The sequence below is a fragment of the Ruditapes philippinarum genome, unplaced genomic scaffold (assembly GCF_026571515.1).
Source record: "Ruditapes philippinarum isolate M1 unplaced genomic scaffold, ASM2657151v2 ctg2569_1_1_1_1, whole genome shotgun sequence".
Lineage (NCBI taxonomy): Eukaryota > Metazoa > Mollusca > Bivalvia > Venerida > Veneridae > Ruditapes > Ruditapes philippinarum.
Window position 1 is genome coordinate 29,561 of NW_026863103.1, and position 7,390 is coordinate 36,950.

Consider the following 7,390-nt stretch of genomic DNA (forward strand, 5'->3'; position numbering starts at 1 on the left):
GTGTTCTAACTCCTGATGAGCAATTAAACATAAAAACGAAAAAAAATGTTATCCGGAACTCGGCAAATTTGCCTTTTTCCCAACACACACATTTTTATCAAAGCTTCACGGGACACTTCCACTAAGCTCACAATGCTTTTCGCTTTATATCGATATATTTTCCAAATTTTTACTTTAATTTTTAGGCTGGGAAATCAACAAATGTAAAAGTTTGATTTTAATAAATATAATATATTGAGCAAAAAGTGAAATGTAATGATTTGTTCTTAAGGATGCATTATAAAACATTTTTGATAATGAATTCTTGTAGTAGAAGTTATTCTGCAATGTTTTATGTTTTGCTGCGTTTTTAAGTGTCACATTAGTCTATATTGCCATAGTTAGTTTAAACATATTTATTTCCCGAATATTTACATGATATACATAATACAATACAATCAGAATACAAATATATAATATATTCAAAGAAAAGGATGAGAATGAAAGACTAAGTCTTATAAAATTCTTCTCCTTTTAGTGTAACTTTATAATGAGTCGATTTTCTAATATTTTGTACAATTATCAAAAAAGTGGAATGTAAATATTTGTGACGAAGTAAACGTTATATTTATAAGTAATCATCGGGATAAGAATTAGAAATTGTAATAACGAAAAAAGAAGAAAGGAAAACAAATAATAAAATAGGAAGAAAAAAGAAAGAAAGAGAAAAGAAAGATTGCTTCACTGTTTCACTTTAAGTTCAGAGAAATCGCTTTGATTCTGAGATAAAAGTATGAACGTGTTTAAAGATATTGGCATTATCAGTATCTGAGATGTCCGGGTTGCCAAAAAGTAGGGTGTTGAGGGTAATATCGAAATTATTTAGATTTCCCAATAATTTTTCTCTACATGAACGAAAGCGATTGCATTCAAAGAAGTAATGAAAGTTAGTTTCCATTTGACCACACTCACATAATGGCGATGGTGATATATTTTTAAGAAACAAATGATAATTTAGGGAGCTACATTTTGTGCGTAACCTGGTGTCAAGAATTTGAAGTTTTCTATCACCAAAATAAAAGTATTTTGGTGTAGTTTTCTTATCACGTAATAGATAATTTTTAAACATTGAAAGGGTTGGTAGATTCCTTATGTTAAGGGGCAAGTTGTTCCATTCACGAATTGAAGATGGGAAAAAAGAACTAAAGTATAAAGATGTCCTTGCTGAAATACCAATAGTGTCGTTTGAATTTCTAAGGTTATAACGAGTGTTTGTTTGATACGGTATTGGTTCTGACAAATATTCTGGTGCAATGCCATGTTTGATTTTATAGAATAATGTTAATCTATGTTTATAACGTCTTTGTTCTAATGTTTCCCAATTTACTTCATTATTTAAGTTTTCAATTGAAACTAATCTTGTTGCACCAGACACTATTCTAGCACATTCATTTTGTATTTTATCTAAGAGGTCAAGTTCATACTGAAATGCGTTTCCCCATACCACATCCGCATATTCAAGGATTGGTCGGATAAACGATATATAAATAATTTCAAGAGATTTACGATCTAGCATGAATTTCAGTTTTCTCATTATGTTCACCCGTTTCCATGCTTTTTCATTAATATATTCTATATGTGAATGCCACAGGCAATTGTGAGACAAAAATAATCCTAAGTGTTTATGATCTTTTACTTCAGGTATAGTTTGATTAAGCATTTGAAGTGGTTGGTGATATGAATTTCTTTTTCTAGAGACAATAAGGGATTCTGATTTAGACGGATTGAAGGTGACAAGCCATTTTTCTGCCCATGCAGCTATTATTTCAATATCTGATTGTAATTGTTGTGCTGCAGTTTGTGGGTTTTCAATAACAAGATAGAGACTGGTATCATCAGCAAAAAGATTAACATTGGATTGAAGATCTTGGACTATGTCATTTATGTAGATGAGAAAAAGTAAAGGACCAAGGATCGAACCTTGTGGAACACCAGCTGAGAGAACACCCCAAGAAGATTTGGCATTTCTTAGAACAACACACTGACGTCTGCAACTTAAATAATCCTGAAACCATTTAAATATGTTTCCAGATACACCATAATATTTTAATTTACAGAGAATGCCTTTGTGCCAGACTTTATCGAATGCCTTGCTTATGTCGAAGAATATAACTCGAGCTTCGAGACCGTCATCAAGTGCTTTGCAAAGTATGTCATAAATATAAACAAGTTGATTTACAGTTGAATCCCCGGGTATAAACCCAGATTGCACAGGCGTAAGAGTTCTATTCGCGTTCAAATGATTAAATAAATGCTTAAAGATCAGTCGTTCAAAAACTTTTTCCATAGTGTTGAGCAGTGAAATTGGTCTATAATTAGAAGGGAGAGATGCATCACCTTTTTTAAAGATAGCAGTAACATGGGCTTCCTTCCAAGAGGCTGGTACTTTACAGCAAGATAGAGACTGATTAAACAGATTAGTTAAAGGAATAGAGAGTTCTTTTGCGGCTTCACGCAAAATTTTATTACTAATACCATCTGGTCCAGATGCTTTGTCGACTTTAAGAGATTTAAGAATATCTTCAGTTTCAGATGCAGTTAGTAAAAGATCGTTAATAACAGTGGACGTTGTTTGTGGACCTAGGTCAGGAACATTTGAGTCAGAATTATCAATATAGGTTTGATTTAAGAAATACTCGTTCAATAGGTTTGCCTTTTGGTCTTCAGAGAATACAATTTCCTGGGTGTTTTGATTTTGTAATGGGGGAATTGACGTTGTCTGTGTAGGTGAGATAAAAGATTTTAATATTTTCCACCAGTCTTTTGAAGATAACGATTCCTGTTTTAGTTTGTCCGATAATTTAGAGTAATAAATAGCTTTCGCCTCTTTAATCTGAGATACTATTTGATTTCTTAATTGTTTAAATTTCACCCAGTGCATATTGGATTGAGTTAATTTGGCTTTTCTGTACAATCGTTTACGTCTACGAATATTTGACCTGATAGTATTTGTTAACCATGAGAGGTCTTACATATATATCCTTATTTGGTATATTATATTTAGAGATTATTAAAATTTGATTTGAGACGTTGTCTGCGTATTTACTGATATTGAAATCGAAACATTCTTCCCATTGGAAACTGTTAAAATCATTTCGAAGCTTGACGTAATCACCACGATTGTATTCCCATATAGTGCGTTGAAAGCATTGTTGTTTTGGTTTACGGAATTTAAAAAGACAAAAAACTGGAACATGGTAACGCTGTTCTTGGTCAAGGATGTGTTCGCCTACTCCAGATTTGATAATAGTATTTTTATTTGAAACAAAAATGAGATCGATCAATGACTGACTCGATTCTGTGAAGTGAGTTGATTCTTCAATTATTTGTTCCATATTGAATTGTTGACAAATTATTGCCATAGTTGTTTGAGACAGTAACATGTAAGGCTAAGAACTGCTTTTGTCATGCTAGATATGCCTTTCGTTGTAAAATAGACTTTCCAATGTTCTATTAAATAAGCAACTACGGTACGCAACATGTTCATCCCTTTTGTAAACGGTTGTTGATCTTATTTAATGAATATATCAGTATGAAATTATTATAAATGCAGTGATACAAATGTCTTCGCATACAAATCCTGTGTTGAAGAACATATTGCTTGTTGAAAAACAACCAAACAGTGAGTTGATTGTTCTCTGACGGTAAGTAATTGAGAACGTCCCTATACGGTACTAAATTGCTGTTTTATCTAAACCGAAGTGTTGGGAATTGACTGGTTTCCGGCTTAATTACAATTACTGTCTGTCTCTTCTTTCTGTTTCATACAATTACAGTTGTATGGTAGTTCGTCTGTAATTAAAAATTAAAAGCAGGCTCATTGAAAAGAAATATCTCAGACTTAACGTAGATTTTAATATATACTACTATTACATACACTGATATATAAGACGCGATGTTATATCTACACAATACAGGAACTAATTTGAAAGTATCAGACACGTATTTTGTGGTATGATGTAATGCACAATTGGCAGGATAAATGTCCTGATGCTATTGTTGAATGATATATATTGTTGCATGATATATTGGAGATGAGTGACTTATAAATTAAATAATCTTAAATATTAAACTCTAAAATTTGTGAAAGACTATTACCTCTCTATTTTTAAATGTTTAGTTCATTGCTTTTCTTTTGCTTTAATACAACAACAACATCTAAGTGCTTTTTGGTCGTTGTAAAAATGTATCATTTTCTTTCATGCAGTGGTTTAATATTTAAAATTCTTCAACTGCACTGTATAAATACACCGGATAATGTTGCAACTAGATGTAAGATATTTTGCAAATTAACGAATGTATCATTAACAGAATAAACTAAATGAATTATATGATCTTTCCCTATTTTTTCTTGTTACTCGCGGGGATTTCATATCTCAAGACTAAGATAATATTATTCTAATACATTGTAATACACTTGTACCTTTTTCCAGAGTTTTTTAGACACGCACAACTTAAAATGATGATTAATTGGTATAGTAGATACTAAAGTCAAAAAATCTCTTTGCCTTTTCATAATCAAAGATGTGCTTTCATAATTTATATCTTTTTATGTCACATACTTTTAAAAAAACCGATCACCGATGTAAATGTCATGATAACCTAGACAGTCGTTCTATAATAAATGATGTTTATCTATTTGGGCGTAGAATGAAATTGACAATTTTTCGAGTTAATCATAATTACCACTGGCCATTGAGCAGGTTTCCTGAAACACTTTTAGTTGTTGTACTTTTGATTTGTAATTTCAAGTCAATGTCAGCTTCAAGGAAAAGTAAATATGTTTGAAGATAGAAGTAATTTAAGACATTAACACATTGGAATTGATCATGCTCAATACGTTCTCGTTTTTACATGTCTTGAAATGACATTAAAGTATGCAGTTATATAATTAAAGAGATTATTATTTACATGACATAAAGACCTCTTTTAAAGATCTGAGGAGCAATGAAACATACAGTCACACAAATAGCTTGATCAAATAAACAAGATAAAGTGAAAGGCAAATTGTCAAAAAAGGTTTTCACAAAGGGTACATTTTGCTGAAACAATTAATTAAGGGGGATGAAAACAATTGTGATTGATAAAGTTATAGCTGACATCTCTTATGTTGCTACTTTTGCGGTTTCGTAATTTGTGAGAGGTCGTTGAAATTGTATATTTCATTTGTAAACCATTTTAAAATTCATTCTTTAACTTTCTTGAAATTGAAACCAATGATCAGTTCTCAATTTTTAGAATTGTTAAGCCATAGAAAAAAAAAACATATGAAAAATATATCAGAATTATGTATGGATATGACGTCGATAGGAAAATAATAAGTTTCCGCGTGTTACTTAAAATATAGATTTTTCAGACTCTTAGAGAAATACAATTACTCACTGACATGATGCTGATTTTAACAAATCCACTATTTTCAAATAATAAAGATTGGCATGTTAACTTTAAAATGATCTATAAGTTATTTCAATTTAAATGTTGAATAACCTTTTGGTTCTAGCATTCCTCTAACTTGAATGCAAACGTTGATTTGCATTATCAGCTAGCAACAAGTAAATTCAACTAAAATCTGTCCCAGAGTCGAAATGTTAAGGATTAGCTATGATTAAGCTCTATTTTTGAAATGCATTTTCCCCGCTGCTTGTGTGGCCTTGTTATCTTAAAAAGAATATGTTGTTTTTTTCAAAGTGAGGTAACATTTTAGTCTTTCGATTGTTTTTTGTTTGTTTTTATCATTTTTATAAGCTTTAAAAACCCATAAAGAAACAAATCATAAAACGAAAGAACTGGTGTAAATATTTCATATTTTGTTTTGTCAAGACGAGGTAGTTAAAGCGTAAGAAGTTTTATTCAACAGCAACTACTGTATTAGCAAATGCATAGACGTAAGTTTGAATATAGAAATCAACTCCAGTTTCTATTAAAAATGTAATTATTTTATTTGAAAAATATACATCGTTTCGACTCAAAAGTCTTCATCAGGTATACTTTGTTTACAGAAAATGACGTCAACGTCATATGACGTCAATGACAACGACGTCAAAATGTAATACATAATTTGGCGTATAAATGTAATATGTAGGATCTTAATTAAAGAAACAAAACACTGATAAAGATGCAGTAAAAGCAATGTAAAATTAGAAAAACCAGCATAAACTACATATTGACATGAAATTAGTTTTAAGTCATAAGCAAAAAATAGAAAATACATTTTCTTTAAAGAAAAATATTAAAATGAAGAATTATAATCTTCAAAATTAATAAAGTATTTTGGAATTCATGCCATCAAAATGCATAAACGTACATCATATTTATTGTTTTATTATCGGTATCTTACATTCGAATAATTAGAACTGATTTGCTTTTTCTATACTATAAACGGGAGAAATTCAACTTATTATCTTGATCTTCGCAGTTTTTAATGGTTATATATTACCCGTATAAGCTAATTATAATTATTCATATTGAATATCCCAATCATTAATGTAAAGGATATTAGATATAAATTATTCTAAAGTCATTCCCCTGTTCACTTAATGTCCATAATCACTACCTAGTCGTTTGTATTATGATTGAAACTAAATTTAGACAGGATCAAAATTGCAAAACTGTTAAAAAGTGATCTGTATTAACATTAAAAAGGGAAGGATTATATTTTTATCTAATTTCAGACATTAATATCCTTACTTAGTCTTCTATTTTTTGGAACATTTTTAAAACAGCTGTTTACAATCAAATTGCAAATGTTGGTTATGTTTTGTGATCTTTATTCTATCATACTTATCTAAAACTGACTGTCATATTCCTCTTATATACATTAAACAAGTTGACATATTAAATGAAAGAACACCCGTGTCATCACTGTAAAAAAATCTATTTATAATCAATTCATATTTCGTAAACGCTGCTGTATTATGCTCATCTCTCATACCAAATAAGGACGTTAATACATTTTGTAATAAAGGCTTATTTTTCAGCGTATACAAAGTAATTAATGAAAACACTAAAAAGAGTAAGTTAGGAATTATTGTGTGTCTGTAAATCTATGCGAAAAGTTAAGTCAAGACACAGGAGCAGGAATCAATTAGATTTCTAGAAACATGGTGTACACACGAACGAATTTCAGACAAATTACCAATTATCGAAAGTGATAACCATAGTCAAGAAAAGGAAGCCATTGAGTCTACATACAATATTGCCAGCATGCTATCTAAAAACCAGATCAATATTTTAGCTTTATAAACCCAATGATCCTAGCATCAGACCATTGCTTTTAAAATCAAAGAGATATTTGCTCCTTTCAACTCACGATAATGAATTTGTATAGCAGAATAAAGTTTGCAATGTTTTA